At 46.9% G+C, this 18,534-nt stretch overlaps 1 long non-coding RNA gene across 2 annotated transcripts in view; it reads left to right on the top strand.

Moving 5' to 3' along the window:
* The window catches only part of LOC135056698 (uncharacterized), a 286,934-nt gene that overhangs the window by 1,041 nt on the left and 267,359 nt on the right, over positions 1-18,534 (top strand). For both annotated transcript variants that reach the window (XR_010244046.1, XR_010244047.1), the window contains exon 2: positions 11,467-11,505. This is a non-coding gene — a long non-coding RNA (uncharacterized LOC135056698). The remainder of the gene's footprint in view (positions 1-11,466; positions 11,506-18,534) is intronic.

Genomic DNA, 18,534 nt, shown 5'->3' with positions numbered 1-18,534 from the left:
TTTGCACTTCAAGAGTAGCTCCCGGCCAGCGCAGCTTTAGCGTGCTTGCCGGGAGCTACTCTTCGCTTCCCGGCCTGCAGTGGCTGCGTGTGACGTCACGCAGCCACTGCGGGCCACTCCCCGCACAGTCCAGCCACGCCTGCGTTGGTCGGACCGCACCCACGAAACGGCGGCCAAACGCCGCCGTTTTGCCCCCTCCCGCCCATCGACCACCTCTGCCTGTCAATCAGGCAGAGGCGATCGTACCACAGTGACGGGCGGCCATGCGCCGATGCACTGCGGCGCCGGCGCATGCGCAGTTCTGACCTGATCGCTACGCTGCGAAAAACTGCAGCGTGCGATCGGGTCAGACTGACCCCCAAAGAGTGATAAATGACCAGCCAATCAGCTCCTAACTGGCATATCACAGACTGTGTTTGAACAATGACAGTTAGGAGCTGATTGGCTAGTACTGTATCACTCTTTATCAGTCTCTGCTTTATCTCTTGTTAATTCTTAATACATTTGGGCCATAGTGTGGGGAGGAATGGTACAACATACTGTATATATATTAGGGGGTGGCACCATCCATGAAACACATGCCCTGAACATTTTTTAACTGTGCCTAATTCTATGTTGTCGCTGACTTTTGAATAGACAAACAGAATGAAAGTATAAATTGAAAACAACAAGGATTATGCTACGCTTTAAACTGGTGTTTCCAAGCCTGGGGCACCGAACGTTAACTGCTAACCACAGTGCTCTGGCTCCTTATTCCAGGGTTAATAAAAAGATGTGTAAAGTAGGGAAGGCGGTTGATAGATAGACATTTAAAAGATATACAGTCATTAGGTCGACACCCTATTGTCGACAGTCAAAAGGTCGTCAGGGTCAAAAGGTCGACAGTTCATGGTCGATGGTTAAAAGGTTAACAGGTTCAACATTTTTTTGGAGTTTTTTTTTAATGCCTTTACTACTTTTTCTTCATTTGCTACCATGCCACAAACTATTACCTTTAGTAACCTTGTGGCAAGTGGAGCCGAGCGAGCCGCCGAGCCTGAAACATGACGAGCGAAGCGATCCTGCAAGTGGACCAATTTCAACAAATTTCGTAAATAAAATGTTTAAAAATACTTTAAAAAAAACAAATTTTTTTTTTTTTGTGTCGACCTTTTGACCGTATTAACCTTTTTGACTGTCGATTTTTGACCCTGTCAGACTTTTGACCCCTGTCGACCTTTTCACTTATGGTGTCGGTCTAATCACGTCTATCTTTTAACTATCTAACTTATATACCACACCCGTAAAGCAGATTTTAAGACCTTTCTACATTGATTCTAGATAGGATTATTAACAACAGATACAACTGGATAGACAGCAAATTTACTCCAAATTGTCCTCTAGCAACATGGCTCATCAGAAACTTTACCATCACAGCTACTTAAATGGTTATGCACCGTGAGATTACTTTAATTAGTTGGTTTACACATATTCTTTAAATTATACAACATGACCAACTAGGGGGAGATGTATCAAGTAGTGTAAAGTTGGGTACACACTAGGCAATATGTCGTTTGAACCGGCGGACCGGACCGACATATCGGACACATCGGCTAGTGTATATCCGGGTGTGGTTCATCAAATCGACAGTGTCTAGGTCGACAATGTTTAGGTCAACCACTATAGGTCGACAGTCACTAGGTCGACATGGATGGAAGGTCGACAGGGTTTCTAGGTCGACATGTGCTAGGTCGACAGGTCTAAAGGTCGACATGAGGATTTTTTTTAGGTGTAGTTTTCTTCGTAGAGTGACCGGGATCCCAAATTAGTGCACCACGTCCCCTCGCATGGCTCGCCATGCTTCGGGCATGGTGCCTTCGCTCCGCTACCGCTTCGCTCGGCACATTTTACCGTTCCAATCGTAGCCCACGTGGATCGTTAAGTATGAAAAAATTCAAAAAAAGATTTTTTTTTTTAAAAACTCATGTCGACCTTTAGACCTGTCGACCTAGCACATGTCGACCTAGAAACCCTGTCGACCTTCCATCCATGTCGACCTAGTGACTGTCGACCTATAGTGGTCGACCTAAACATTGTCGACCTAGACACTGTCGATTTTCAGACCGGATCCCGTATATCCACTGCAGTGTACTTCCGCGCTACTTTTGCCAGGTCATCCCGTCGGGAGTGCTGCTTACTTGATGGGGTGACCCGGCAAACGGTGGCATGTGTTGGAAAGCAGCCGTGAACAATTTATCACGCAGTCACTCAGTGTATATGGGGCGGCCATTGTACCATTACTTTGGCCGTCCTGAAGGCTGGATACACACATCGTTAAGTGTGTACTCAGCTATAAGAGTGGAGAAGTGGACAAGTTGAGAAGATAATCATGCTTGATACAGGTTTTCTACAGGCAGGACTGATTTTATCGATACGCTAACTATAGCAATAGGAATGACACACTGACTACCATGTCAAACAGCTGCTTACAATCATTGACAAATGTTAATTACTTAACAAATTGGGTAAGCATGATCACACTTATGTCTGTTTGTGTCATGTGTCTGTTTGCATCTGTTGTTTGCGTCATGTGACTTTGATGCAGTCACATGACCGCTAACATTGTTCTAGTCTGTATTTCCTTCTGGTATTTATACATCCTAAGATATAAACATATTTTGCTGAATTTGTATAGAAAATGAAATGGGGGCCTCTACACTTTTGCCGGTGTAATAATGTGACATATAAGCTGTAGGTATATAACCTGCATCACACACGTTACAAACCGTCCCCTGATGAAGTTAGTTATGTGTAACGAAACGTTTCAGGAAAACTGACATTCTATTGATAAGTTAGGGAGCTCTTGTTCATCTGCTGGCTGATTTTCAAACCTATAATTTTCACCAAATAAACAGTATATCATCTACTCAAATCATAAGGACTACTCTACAGAATGTAAGCTCTCACGAGCAGGGCCCTCTTCCCTCATGTGCTTTTCCTTCCCTCACTAATTCCATCATCTTCCCAATGCCTACAGTGTCACCTAACCCCTGGGTTCTGCCGCGCTGCTGCTTATTTGAGCATTATGACTGCTGATGCAGCAATGTTATAAACCACGTCCATGTCCTGCAGTGTTCTGTACTGTAAGTCACTTTTTTTCTTGTTCTTTTTATTTTGCTTATGTACTTTGCAAGGTGCTGCAGACTCCTTATGGCACCATATATATATATATAAAGGACAAGGATAATCTTCAGTGCTGTAATCATCCACCTAAACAGATTATCACAGCAGTTGCTACCGCCATTGGATCACAGTAGCCCTTGACTTTACCACTTTCTCTGTGCCCCGCTGTAGACTCATGGAAACTATTTGAAAGATTTGGAACTTTGCCAGAGGTTTTTACCATGTGCAGCACAAACTTTAAAGTTCTCTAATTTCAGTACCGTGTCCTATAACCACATTATATTCCTGGCCAGTATGACAGTCAGCGCTAGTACTGGCTTATAATTATAGTTTAATATCCATCCTACCATTTTTTTTATTATTATTAATGTTCTCAGCAGCAACCTCAGGGGCCAGAGTCGGCCTTAGGCATAGGCAAACTAGGCAAATGCCTAGGGCATTTGGTATGCTTAGGGGCACCAGCAGCTTCTGCTGATTAAAATGACATGTGGCATGCCTGTATTCTGTGTGTGACTGCGGCTGTATCTGCATACGAAATGCTACGTTGCAGTGTATTCCTGGAAATCACTGTAATGTAGCATTTCTTACGCAGTCGCACACAGAATATAGGCATGCTGCATATAATTTTAATCAGCAGAAGCTGCTTGTGCGTCCTATCCACATAGTAATGCAAATAAGATGCATTTTCATAAACAAAAGGTGCCCAACGTTAGCAGAGCTGCCAGCTGACTCATGCCAGGCATCTCCTGCAGAACTAGCGGCGGTGCTAGGGGTCACCATTCAAAATCTTGCCTAGGGCATCATATTGGTTAGGGCCGGCTCTGTCAGGGGCAGATGTATTAACCTGGAGAAGACATAAGGAAGTGATAACCAGTGATATGTGCAAGGTAATAAACACTCCAGCCAATCAGCTCCCATATATAAATTAACAGTTAGGAGCTGATTGGCTGGTGCGTTATCACCTTGCATCTATCACTGCTTTATCACTGGTTTATCACTTCCTTATGCCTTCTCCAGGTTAATACATCTACCCCACTATCCCCAAAGCGCCCTAACAGTCCAGGTTTTAGTGCTATCCATACTTGAGCACAGGTGACAATTAGTTCCTCAGTTATTTTGATTTAACCATCTGTGCTGAAGCCTGAATATCACTAAAACCTGTACTGTAAGGGGTAAATTTACTAAGGTTCTGTTTTTTTTTAGAAGTGGAGATGTTGCCCATAGCAACTAATGAGATTCTAGCTGTTATCTTCTAGAAGGTATAGTAAAAAAAAGAGAAGTACTCTTGTTTTTTTGGGGGGGACTGAGTTCCACCACCTGTAATTTTAAGGGGGAACTAGTTTCACCTCTTCCATTTCCCTGCACAGTAATTCCAACAGAAAAACCTGCCCCATCACCTACATCAATAGATGATGCAGGCAGCGTTAGTGTTACTGATGAGCTGCAGCCACCTCCTTCCTCAGGTCCTGGTGGCTCCATGGCCCTCTTCCATTTACAGCCCACCCCTCCTGGTACTTACACACGCTGTGTGTGTTGGACAGCATTGATCCCCTCCTCAGGGCCCAGTGGCTTCCTTTTCTGTCACGGCGTATGTGATGTCATGCTGTCACCGCTGCTGAAGTGAAGAGGAACCATGAAGAGGAGCAGGCTCTATGCATCGTGAAGACAAGATGAGAGGGGGCTGGAGGTACAAGAGAGGTGGGGAAGCTGCTGGAGGCACACAGGCAGTGAGCTGCTAGAGTGTATAAGGGGCACACTGTGGGCATTATGTGTATAAGCGGTACTACTGTGGTCATTAAATGTAAGGGGCACTACTATTGTGGGCATTGTGTGTAAGGGGCACTCCTTTTGTGGGAATTGTGTATCAGCAGCACTTCTGTGGGCATTATGTGTGTAAGTGGCACTACTGTGGCCATTATGTATAAAGGGCACTACAACTGTGAAAATTGTGTATAAAGGGCACTACTGTGTGGCAACATGTATAGAGGGTACCACTGTGTGGTGCAATGTGCATAAAAGACACTACTGAGTGATCTAATCTGAATAAGGTGCATTACTATGCGGTATAATATGAATAAGATTGTGCTACAGTGTTGTGCAATTTGAATTGAGGGTCATATCATGTGACCATGTTGGTTCTATGTGAGATCAATGTCCGTTTATAAAGTATGGGAAGTAGGCAGGGCCGGCTCTTCCATTAGGCAGCTTTAGGCGGCTGCCTAGGGGCACCGGCCCTTGGGGGCGCCACTGAATTCATCAAGCAATAAAGTGAAGGGTGTCTCTGTACGAGACATACCCTTTTACACTGCACCGGCAGCGGCTGCAGGTCTAATCAGGTAAAGCTGCCACTATCAGGCTGCACTGCATAGTGCCTCAGCTCTTCCTCCGTGCTGACACGTGTATCATCAAGTCATGTGAAGGCACATAGGAGGCAGATATAACTATTGCTCCTGAGGGGCGCCCCCACGGTCGCTCCTCATAGCCCTGATTCACCTCCACCAGGGCCCTGGATCCCGGGTCTCCAGCAGCAAGCAGCACCTGACTACATGACTGCACCCAGCAGCGTCGCTGTAATGCTGCGGCTGACTGTAGGAAGAACCCTGCCAATAATGAGGGAAAACAACATATGGTAAGTAGCCCATGGGGTTTCTGCGGGACCACAGAGGGTGGGGGGTGTTTGCACAGCACATTGGAGAAACTGGCCTCAGCGTCCTATCGATTCCTAATATGCCACCTAACATTTATACATATTACAATATATCTTTTCATTTTAAAAGTCCCTGAGAGTCATCCCTTTTCTCTGTCTATGTAGAATGATACCTCCGGGAGGTGGGGGGTGTTGCAGATTAGGGGGCGCTAGGCTGAAACTTTGCCTAGGGTGCAGAGATACCTTGCACCGGCCCTGGAAGCAGGGCACTAATTTATTGTCTGCAGGGGGCTGCCGAAAGCAGTAGCACTGGCCCTGGCTCTGCTTAATGTTAGGGGGAGGGGGGAGGAAGGGAGGTGACTGGGTAAATGGGTTCCACCACCTCTTCAGGATCACTTAAAGCCCTGGTTTTAATATATTAATAAGGTTAAAATAGGACAATCTATAGCAGCGGTGGCCAACCTGTGGCTCTTGAGCCGCATGCGGCTCTTTCTTTATTCAAATGTGGCTCCCGACACACAAAGTCACGTGACCACAACCAATCCGGAAACTGCTGCACTCCAGCCAGACAGGCAGCAGCAGCACTATGGGGACTGAGAACTGAGGGAGCCAGATACTAGAGGTGAGACACCCACTGGAAAATTTGGTCGACCACTATTGTTGGTCGACATGTATTAGGTCGACATGGTCATTAGGTTGACATGGAAAAAGTTCAACATGAGTTTTTTTAACTTTTTTTGTGTAGTTTTCTTCGTAGAGTGACGGGGAACCCCAATTAGTGCACCGTGTCCACTCACATGGCTCGCTTCGCTCGCCATGCTTTGGGCAAGGTGCCTTGCTGCGCTCGGCACAGGCTACTATTCCCAATCGTAGTCCACGTGGACCGTAAAGTATGAAAAAGTAAAAAAAACTAAAGAAAATGTGAAAAACTCATGTTGACTATTTTCCATTTCGACTTAGTACATGTCGACCTAGTGGCCATGTCGACCTAATGACTGTCGACCAAAGTCTTGTTGACCTAATGACAGTATCCCCTAGCAAACAGAGGACACATAAGAGGCTGCTGCAATGGCACAAGGTATGTGTGTGTGTGTGTGTGTGTGGGGGGGGGGGGGCTGTAGAGACACATGAGGGTGCTGGCTGGAATAACCCATGGGGGAGCTGAAGTGTATTATGTGAATCTGGCTTCTTCAGTATATTTTATGTGGATCTTTCTTTCTCAATTATTTTATGTGGAAGTGGATTTTCAAATGTATTTTATGTTGGATCTGGCTTTTTAAATGTATTTATTACCAGGGGGCGTGGCCTAGCAGGCACAAGGCCACAGCCCATTTTTGCATGTGCGCTTTCGGCTCGATGTCCGCTTTTTGACGTGCCTAACAAGATTTTTTTGGCTCTTTGACTCTGACTGGTTGGCCACCCCTGATCTATAGCATTACAAAAACACACAAAAGACCAGGACATAGATGAATATATTAATACATGTAGGTAAAAATCAAGTAGCAGGAGAAATATTATTAGATAGTCAAATTATCATATTGTATAAATTAATAATGTTCAGCAGCAGTAAATATCATAGAGATCAAAGTCTCACGGGAATAGCAGTCATAACTATAATGATATCAAATATGCAACATAATTGGTTATGCAAGCTTTGCAAATGCTATGGTAGTCAGTGCATTTTACATTATTATTTCACAGAGGTAATCAATAATAAAAGGATTGAAAAGGCGAAAAAAAGTACTGAGGTAAAAGGATTGAGGATCAGAGTAAAAAAAATGGAGGGTTTATCCCAGTGTATTACCTATAGACTGCTGCGTCTTGTTTTCTGAGCCTAGAATTCGTACAGCACCTGGTATTCCCAGGGGAATTTATGTTTTACTGGCAGACAGGATGTCGAAATCCCGGCAGCGATTCCCCTGGCGGGCTCACTGCGCTCGCCACTCGTGGACCCACCAACCAAGTGGGAATAACCTGCGGTGATCGGGGTTCCATCCAGCAGCATTTCACCAGCTGTTGGGATCCATCGTCGGTCTCCTGATCGCCGGGTTCCCGACTGCTGGTATTTTAACTGCATCCCTTTCCAGGTGGTCTCCTACTCAAGTACTTACCAGTCCCAATACTGTATTGCTTTCAACATCAGACAAGGTTGGGCATATTCTGTATTGTGTGGCCATAGGTATGATTGAATAGGTAAGTGGGTCTGGAAGGCATACAGGATTAGGGAGCATATAAAGAGGGTATCTGCCGTTGGCGGTCCTGTGATGTGGTTCCTGTTGTATCACCGCAGGATCCTAACCAAAACCCGATAGGCAATGAGAGTGCCCAGAAAGAGAGTATCAAACAATTTTGGCTGTGAACTGAGATAAGATAATGGGCCTCATTCAGACCCGATCGCATGCTAGCTTTTTTTGCAGTGGTGTGATCGGGTCTGAACTGCGCATGCGTATGCACCGCCAAGCGCTGGCGCATCAGCCACCGGCGATGGGGATCGCCGGACAGCGACGGATTTACGAAGAAAGCGATCGCACAGACGATCGCAAGAAGATTGACAGGAAGAGGCCGTTTGTGGGTGGCAAGTGACCGTTTTTAAGGAGTGTGCGGGAGAATGCAGGCGTGCCCAGCTGTTCGGAAGGAGGGTTTCTGACGTCAGCATCGGTCCGGATCATCGCAGCGGCTGAGTAAGTCCTGGGCTGTGCAGAGAAACGTTTGTGCAGTTCTCTGCACATCCGTTCGCACCCCTGCACACAAATTATCCTCTCCCCCTATAGGCGGCAATTACCTGGTTGCAGCAGTGCAAAAATCGCCTGCCTGCGACCAGGACTGAATGAGGGCAATTGACACAAACAGACTGTATAGGAGAGAGGGGCAGAGGTACCAGTAGCGTAACTAGAAATCCCCCTCAAGCTATAAAAAAAATTGTGCCCCCCCCCCCCACAATTGACATAAGAAAAGCAAAGAAAGGGGTGTGGCCTTATTAAAAGGGGCATGGCTTTACTGCAAGGGGAGGGGAGACTCTGCGTTTGCCGCTGGTACCCCGGCTGTCGGGATCTCGACGTTGGTCTCCTGGCCGCCAGGATCCCGACAGCTGGGATATCATATTGATCCCATAGTAATACCCCTTACACATTATGCCACACAGCGCAATGGCCCTTAAACATTATGCCACACACTGTAATGTCCATTACACAATATGCCACACACCGTAATGTCCCTGACACATTATGCTATACACCCTAATGCCTGTGACACATTATGCCACACACTGTAATGACTTCGACACATTATGCCATACACCGCAATGTGGCCGTGATACATTATGCCACACACCGTAATACCTGTGATACATTATGCCACACACCATAATGCCCCTGAGACATTTTACTACATAAAGCAATGCCCATGATACAGTATGCCACACACCAGAATGCCTGTGACACATTATGCCACACACTGCAATGCCTGTTATACATTATGCCACACACCACAATGACCGTGATACATTATGCCACACACTGCAATGCCCATTTCACATTATGCTCCACAGTAAGGCTTCTAATTACTTTTAAATTACCTTCTAGTTGCCAGGGGATTCATGATCTTGGTGCCATGCCTGTTGCCAGGGGGTAATGCTTGTTGCCAGGGGTTTCATGCGCTGGGTGTCATGCTCTGGTAGGTCAGCTCATGACTGGTGCCTCTATATTGGGGGCAGTATGCATTCTTAGCCTGTTAGGATCACATATCTCAGGACTTTTTTTCCATTTTTATGTTTCTTGCGCCAATAACGACATTTTCTGGGTAAATGTAACAATAACATTTGTAAAGGTATAGGGCCTAATTCATGTTTGTACGCATATGCAATTTGCAATTTTCTAGGCTGCGGAGCTGTTAATGTTAGCAAGTAAAGCTGCCACCCAGAGGGATGACCAATGGAGCCATTCCAAACTCATTCGTACATATTCACAGCCTATTCGCATCGGGTCCAAGGGCTGGTCACAGCAGGAGCGATGAAGACACCATGTTTTTGCACGTTCAAGCGTACAGACAACATCAGATAGACACCCCAAAAATGGCAGTGGCACCCATTACCTCCCCCAAACAGTAATTTCCTGTCAATCACTTTTCCATGAAATCCTCATTGCGAGCGGAATCATAGCGGCTCCTCGGAGCAATGTGCATTGTGTTCGCAGCACTTGCGCAGTCTGCTGAACCTTGGTCATTGCATTAAAACTTGAGATAGGCCCATAGACGTCTGCTGCAGTCCTAAGGGAATACATACGACATCCCGGTGGTCGAGATGCCGGTGATCACATGCCAGACCATGGCATCCTGACACTGAATATGCTGACACTGAATATGCTAGGGCTAACCTACCTTCCCCCTCCCCCCCCCCCCCACCCCAGTGTCTAACCCTCCCATTCGGCCCTAACCCTAAGGCTGAACCCTGATACTCACCTTCGTGAATGTCCGTGCATGTACATGTGGCAGGGAATATATATTGTAAGCTCCACGGGGCAGGGACTGATATAAATGGCCAAATATTCTCTGTAAAAGTGCTGCAGAATATGTGTGAGCTATGGTAAGAAATAATAATAATATGTATATCTCTCCTACTGTACTGCACACTGAGATGATAAATATTCCCCAAAGCGATACCTGAGTAGTAATAATCACTCTAGAACACAGTTCACAGCTCTCAGTGATAAATCACAGCGGATAGATGTAACCGTGGGTGCATCACTTATCTATGCTGTACTCAGAACACAAGTTATAGTCACTCCTTTCTTGCTTGAAGAACCCTCAGCGACATTCACCCAGAACTGGAGCCTCCCTCTCAGTTAATGGACAAGCTGAAAATGACCAGCTCTGTAGATACTGACCTGGATCTTCCTGTTAGACAGTGGATCTCTCTGTGGCATGTCTCCATTCCCAGCACTAGAGGCAGCTTCCCTGCTCTAGTGTTTTCCCTCCTAGTGTCAGCTCAGTGCAGGAGGAGGTGCTTAGTGCACAGTCTGAGAGAGTTCTTCCAGGGAGAGACAACTGCACTGACGTGCAGCTTCTGCTCTTCTCAGTGTGTGACCTTGTCTACCCCGCAGCCGCACCCTGTGCGTATTGAGATGCTGTGCCACCGCTGTACTGCTTCACATGTATACTGTGAGTTCCAGCATTATTAGGAGGGAAATGAATCAGACCTTCAAAAAAGTACAAGTGGAGGAGGTGCCCATAGCAACCAATCATTCTAGCTATCATTTATCAAGTACAGTCTATTAAATGATAGGTAAAATCTAATGGGCAACTACTCTACTTGTCCTCTTTAGAAGGTTTTATAAAACTGTACCTTTTTGGCAGGTAGGTACAGTACCTTTTGTTTATGGTCTGTACCGATTTCTGACTCTCCAAACTTCCATTGAAAGTATAGGAAAGGGGGTGTAACCACTACCCCTTTACCCATGGCCACTCCCCTTTCCCTAATGTAACCCTCCCTCCCTCAGTCTGTAGGAAATAGAAGGGATTACTATAATATACAGTACAAGTGCCTCCACTCAAGCAGTAATATTCAAGGGCTTGCTTGAGTAAGCCCTAAAGGCAATGACAATTACCTTTAATCAACTTATACATTTTTCACTGACCTGGTGTTTTGTTTTTGTTTCTTCCAGGATTAGAAGAGAATTCGTCTGTTAGAATTTCAGTTGAAGGTAAGTACAGGTTTTATTATCTCTTCCAGACCATATCAATATTCAGATATTAAATACTATCCAACGGATGGTACACATTAGTAATAGATAACTAACAAATCATGACAAAGAATTACATTAGTACATTAAAGAGATGGTAGTCATTACAAAAAGAAATGCATGCATATACAAAACATAAGAAGAAATTTATATCTGAGCCGTTTAAACATATGTTATAACCAACCCCAATTGATAGTGGGTTGTTTCAACATTTCAATTAATTTACTCTCCCTAACACTGTGAGTGGTATCTCATAGAGTGTATGTCAAATAGTCATTTAGTAGATACGTTGGTGCACTGTTGGGGCCCTTGAAGTAGCTACATATATATATTCCGATGAGTGTTATTGACATAAGGCGGGAAACTGAAGAATACGTATGTTAGCTTTTATCCTTATCCGGAATTGGTAACTAGTGTTTCCTCTGTGTAAAAGTTTTTCTTCCGCAATATCCTGTTTCGGTTTTCGGAATGAAAATCTATATAGCTCAGGGAATGCTCCCCCAAATCTGGAGTCAATAGAACGGTGAGGGGAACTATCCGTAGAGGGGTTAGGTTAGATATATAGAAATGGGGTCTCTATCCAGAAGGGATTAACGGTGTATATATATATATAATTATCACAGACGGGTATTCCTAAAATGGGTGATATAGTCTATTGCCATTGAATTACTCCTCTCAATTATATCCTCACTTTTATCCTCAATTGGATTAATTATTCTCCCTATATTCTTTATCCTGCCAGTACATAAGGATAATATAGGATTATTCCCTCCCCCTGTGGGTAGGGCTGACTTAACAACTATGAGGGATCTCCCGGAGGGGGGACCCAAAGTGCGTCACCTCTTCCCTCTATCCTGTGTCAGGGAACTCAATTATGGGTAACTATGCAGTTGAGATTTTTGTCACTGAATCCTTTCCGACCATTATGTTGTGGTATGACAGTTCTCCTTACCCCCTAATAGCCTTCTCTATGGATTATTGGTTACTTTGGTGGAGAGGGTTAATTCACCCGATGAATCATAGGATGTGCTGCATACACCAACTGAACGTCCTTCGGTAACTCACCCCCTACAGCTATCAGCACCAAAAAGCCGCTGTCAGAGGTTATCTCCTTTCATCAGGTGGCGAGTGTTAGGCTACCAGGTGAAGCGGGGGGCTGTGAGAAATACGCCATAGGAAATGCCACCTGGCACTCACCCCGTACGGCTATCAGCACCGCAGGTAGCAGTCAGATACGATCTCCATTCTCTGCCGGGATTTCCCCTTCAATTAGTACTCCTCTTCTCTTGTCTTTTCGGGACTCCACTCCGCCTCCTCAATATCGGGATCTCTATGGGTGCCGGCTGTATAATCCTCAGTGGCTGCCGCTACGATCCGGTCGGGAACGAGTCTCTCTTCTCCTCAGACCTCCTCTCTCCTCTCTCTCTCTCACCTCTCTCTTCGCACGAGCCCCTAACCGTCCCTGCCGTTCTCGTGCTCCCACTAGAAGCTTCTCTCCGAGTCACGCTCTCCTGCACCACAATATGAGATACCACGAGCCACTCTGTACTTATAATAATAACATACCTATCTATACATATTGTACTATGATTATAACCAAAAAAACGATTATTATAATAACTTCTAACACATTACATGGAGCAATATTCATATGTATATATATATATAAATACATACACCAATATACATATACATACATACATACAGGGCTACACTAATTTGTACCGATGTTTATGTGTAAAGTGTTGGAGGGTATGAATCTCCTCCTTAAATCAGTTTCTGCGCTGTAGTCTTACATGAAGGTGTGTACTGAGAGCTGCTCTGTTGTGAGGTATCCAATCTCTTTTCAGCAGATGATATAATTATAGCCCACATACTGCATTCACAATCTAATATTATCCTTGTATACTATATATAAAGGTATATCAATTGAGATGATAACTTATGTTACTTATAAACTAATATCTCATGAAGTTATTTGATTATATATATGTGTATATATATATATATATATACACTGCTCAAAAAAATAAACACTTAAACAACACAATGTAACTCCAAGTCAATCACCTTCTGTGAAATCAAACTGTCCACTTAGGAAGCAACACTGATTGACAATCAATTTTTCACATGCTGTTGTGCAAATGGAATAGACAACAGGTGGAAATTATAGGCAATTAGCAAGACACCCCCAATAAAGGAGTTGTTCTGCAAGTGGTGACCACAGACCACTTCTCAGCTCCTATGCTTTCTGGCTGATGTTTTGGTCACTTTTGAAAACTGGCGGTGCTTTCACTCTAGTGGTAGCATGAGACGGAGTCTGCAACCCACACCAGTGGCTCAGGTAGTGCAGCTCATCCAGAATGGCACATCAATGCGAGCTGTGGCAAGAAGGTTTGCTGTGTCTGTCAGCGTAGTGTCCAGAGCATGGAGGCGCTACCAGGAGACAGGCCAGTACATCAGGAGACGTGGAGGAGGCCGTAGGAGGGCAACAACCCAGCAGCAGGACCGCTACCTCTGCCTTTGTGCAAGGAGGAACAGGAGGAGCACTGCCAGAGCCCTGCAAAATGACCTCCAGCAAGCCACAAATGTGCATGTGTCTACTCAAACGATCAGAAACAGACTCCATGAGGGTGGTATGAGGGCCCGACGTCCACAGATGGGGGTTGTGCTTACAGCCCAACACCGTGCAGGACGTTTGGCATTTGCCAGAGAACACCAAGATTGGCAAATTCGCCACTGGCGCCCTGTGCTCTTCACAGATGAAAGCAGGTTCTCACTGAGCACATGTGACAGACGTGACAGAGTCTGGAGACGCCAAGGAGAACGTTCTGTACGTACTGCTTCACATGTATACTGGAGGATGTTGCCTGCAACATCCTCCAGTATGACCGGTTTGGCAGTGGGTCACTAATGGTGTGGGGTGGCATTTCTTTGGGGGGCCGCACTGCCCTCCATGTGCTCGCCAGAGGTAGCCTGACTGCCATTAGGTAACAAGATGAGATCCTCAGACCCCTTGTGAGATCATATGCTGGTGCGGTTGGCCCTGGGTTCCTCCTAATGCAAGACAATGCTAGACCTCATGTGGCTGGAGTGTGTCAGCAGTTCCTGCAAGAAGAAGGCATTGATGCTGTGGACTGGCCCGCCCGTTCCCCAGACCTGAATCTAATTGAGCACATCTGGGACATCATGTCTCGCTCCATCCACCAACGCCACGTTGCAACACAGACTGTCCAGGAGTTGGCGGATGCTTTAATCCAGGTCTGGGAGGAGATACCTCAGGAGACTATCCGCCACCTCATCAGGAGCATGCCCAGGCATTGTAGGGAGGTCATACAGGCACGTGGAGGCCACACACACTACTGAACCTCATTTTGACTTGTTTTAAGGACATTACATCAAAGTTGGATCAGCCTGTAGTGTGTTTTTCCACTTTAATTTTGAGTGTGACTCCAAATCCAGACCTCCATGGGTTAATAAATTTGATTTCCATTGATAATTTTTGTGTGATTTTGTTGTCAGCACATTCAACTATGTAAAGAACAAAGTATTTAATAAGAATATTTCATTCATTCAGATCTAGGATGTGTTATTTTAGTGTTCCCTTTATTTTTTTGAGCAGTGTATATATATATATATATATATATATATATATATATTAGAGATGAGCGGGTTCGGTTCCTCAGGATCCGAACCCCCCCGAACTTCACCTATTTTACACGGGTCCGAGGCAGCCTCGGATCCTCCCCCCTTGCTCGGTTGACCAGAAAGCGCCCGAACATCATCATCCCGCTGTCAGATTCTCGTGAGATTCATATTCTATATAAGGAGCCGCGTGTCGCCGCCATTTTCTCTCGTGCTTTGGAGATTGAACAGAGAGGACGTGGCTGCGTTCTCTCCCTGAAAAGCTCTGTAATCTGTGCTCAGTGTGCTGCAAATACCTGTGCTGAGTGTGCTGCAAATAATCTATGCTCAGTGTGCTGAAAATATCTACGTTCTCTGCCTGAAAACGCTCCATATCTGTGCTCAGTGTGCTTCAAATATCTGATCAGTGTGCTGCATTGTGGTGACTGGGGACCACCAGTATATAATAATTATAGAAGTACAGTACAGTAGGCCATTGCTGTATCTTGCAGCTCTGTGTCACTGCACGTATCCATTCCATATCTGTGCAGCATTTTTGTGAGCAGTATATATAGTATTACAGTGCAGCATTTTGGTGACCCAACAGTATATAGTTGTGTACAGTAGGCCATTGCTGTATCTTGCAGCTCTGTGTCACTGCACGTATCCATTCCTTATCTGTGCGGCATTTTTGTGAGCAGTATATATACTAGTATTACAGTGCAGCATTTTGGTGACCCAACAGTATATAGTTGTGTACAGTAGGCCATTGCTGTATCTTGCAGCTCTGTGTCACTGCACGTATCCATTCCATATCTGTGCGGCATTTTTGTGAGCAGTATATATACTAGTATTACAGTGCAGCATTTTGGTGACCCAACAGTATATAGTTGTGTACAGTAGGCCATTGCTGTATCTTGCAGCTCTGTGTCACTGCACGTATCCATTCAATATCTGTGCAGCATTTTTGTGAGCAGTATATATAGTATTACAGTGCAGCATTTTGGTGACCAACAGTATACATATATAGTACAGTACAGTAGGCCATTGCTATTGATATATTACTGGCATATAATTCCACACATTAAAAAATGTAGGACAAAAATGTGGAGGGTAAAATAGGGAAAGATCAAGATCCACTTCCACCTCGTGCTGAAGCTGCTGCCACTAGTCATGGCCGAGACGATGAAATGCCATCAACGTCGTCTGCCAAGGCCGATGCCCAATGTCATAGTAGAGAGCATGTAAAATCCAAAAAACAAAAGTTCAGTAAAATGACCCAAAAATCTAAATTAAAAACGTCTGAGGAGAAGCGTAAACTTGCCAATATGCCATTTACGACACGGAGTGGCAAGGAACGGCTGAGGCCCTGACCTATGTTCATTGCTAGTGGTTCAGCTTCACATGAGGATGGAAGCACTCATCCTCCCGCTAGAAAAATGAAAAGACTTAAGCTGGCAAAAGCACAGCAAAGAACTGTGCGTTCTTCTAAATCACAAATCCCCAAGGAGAGTCCAATTGTGTCGGTTGCGATGCCTGACCTTCCCAACACTGGACGGGAACGGGAAGAGGTGGCGCCTTCCACCATTTGGAGAACGAATTGACAGAATAGGAGAGGAGTGGGTTAAACCTCAGCTAGTCTGGGGGCAGGACGGTAAGGCATTATGGGAGTATTATTGTTAGCCAATAGGAATGAATGTTGGGGGTAGGTGGAATGGGTTCTTAAGCCTGAGAAAGGGGCTGGGTCAGCCTCTTCTGCTTTTGTCGATGTGAGGGTGAGTGCTCTTTCCCCCTTTGTCTCCTTGTTGTGCTGCTTGCACATTGTGAAATATTAGGTTGCTGCTGCTGTGGCAGTGTGCTTTATACTGTGCCCCCTCTGTCTCCATTACCTGGGATTAACTTGCATACCCTCCAACATTTTACACAGAAAAATCGGTACAAGGCCGAAAAGGGGGGCGTGGCCGCGGGTAAGGGGGCGTGACCACGCCCCTTTTCCTATGCTTTCAATGGAAGTTTGGAGAGCCAAAAATCAGTACAGACCATATAAAAAATAAAAAAAAAAGGTACTGTACCTATTAAAAAGGTACTGTTGGAGGGTATGAACTTGTTGCCTGCCATGCCCCATCCCCGCCGCTCCTCTGGCCCCCCTGCCCGCTATATTGATGCAGCTCCTGCTCGGGAGCCGGCGTCCGGTGCCCCGGGCCTGAGCACTTTGCTCACGGCCGGGGCTGAGCCTGCTGGCGCTGCTGCGGGCGCCTGTCCATGGGCGCGTGCGGCGGCGCGTGCGTCCGCCCCTTCGCCGGCTAGGCCGCGGGCGCCGGGCGGATCCTGGGCGGCGGCTGGCGGGGGACAGGGCGGCGGCCGGTGGCGAACTGGATCTGGCAGCTGGCGGGGGGGAGCCGGCCGGGGTGCCCGCTGGTTTGAATCCCCCGCCGGCTGCTGCGACGCGGGGATGCGCGCGCGCGCGTTCCCTGCACCCTCCACCGCTGAGAGTCACCGGCGGCTCCCCAGAGAATGAGGGGACTGCTTGTAGGGATGGGGCCAGTGGCCGTCCCTTAAGCCAGGCGATTTCCGTGTCGCGGGTGCGTGCGCGCCCGTGGGGCTGCTGGACTCCCTGGGCGCTCTCCTCGCTCTAGCAGGGGGGGGCTCCCGGGGGCCTTTGGTGGTGTCGGTACGGGACCAGAGGGGGGGGGGGTGATGCCTGGAGGCGGGGGTCAGCGAGTTCTCCCGGTGGGGGTGGGGCCAGTGGGGGCCGGGGCAGCGCTGTGGCTCGTGGTGCACCGCAGGAGAGAATGGGGGTTCTTAGGGCGGCTAGCGCCGGTCACAGGCGGGGCCGGCCTGGGCGGCGTGAAGACGCGGTTGGAGCCATCCTCGTGGTTCCCGCTTCGGTCGACGCGGCCGTTCTCCCAGGTGCTTCTGGCCCCGCCATGGCGCAGTTTCTACAGGTGTGTCGCAGTCTTTGCTGGGTAGCGCTACCCCATCGCCCGCAGGGGCATCTGCTTTCATTCCCGCCGGGGGGGCTTCGGCTCCTGTGGCGGTTGTCCCTTCTTTTTCAGGTGCGGATCCGGATGGCGATCAGGACGAGGAGCCAGTCGTGGCCGACGTTTCGCCTTCTGTAGGCGGGCCTGCTGGTGAGTGGGACACCGATACAGTTGCTATGTCGCTGGGGTCCTCTTCTTCCTCGTACGGCAGTACATCAAGTAGATCTTCTTCCTCTTCTTCGTCGTGCCAGTCTGCGGTTAGTAGCACCGCAAAGGCTAGGAAGAGGGCTATCAAGTACGCGCGGCGTGAGGCGCGGCACCGGGATAAACGGTCTCGGAAGAGTAGTAGTAGTTCCCGTCGGGAAAGGAGGAGGCGTAATTTGCC

This window comes from Pseudophryne corroboree, chromosome 3 (assembly GCF_028390025.1).
Source record: "Pseudophryne corroboree isolate aPseCor3 chromosome 3, aPseCor3.hap2, whole genome shotgun sequence".
Taxonomy (NCBI): Eukaryota; Metazoa; Chordata; class Amphibia; order Anura; family Myobatrachidae; genus Pseudophryne; species Pseudophryne corroboree.
Note: the sequence above shows the minus strand (reverse complement) of the source record. Positions and strands in the feature narration are given on the sequence as shown.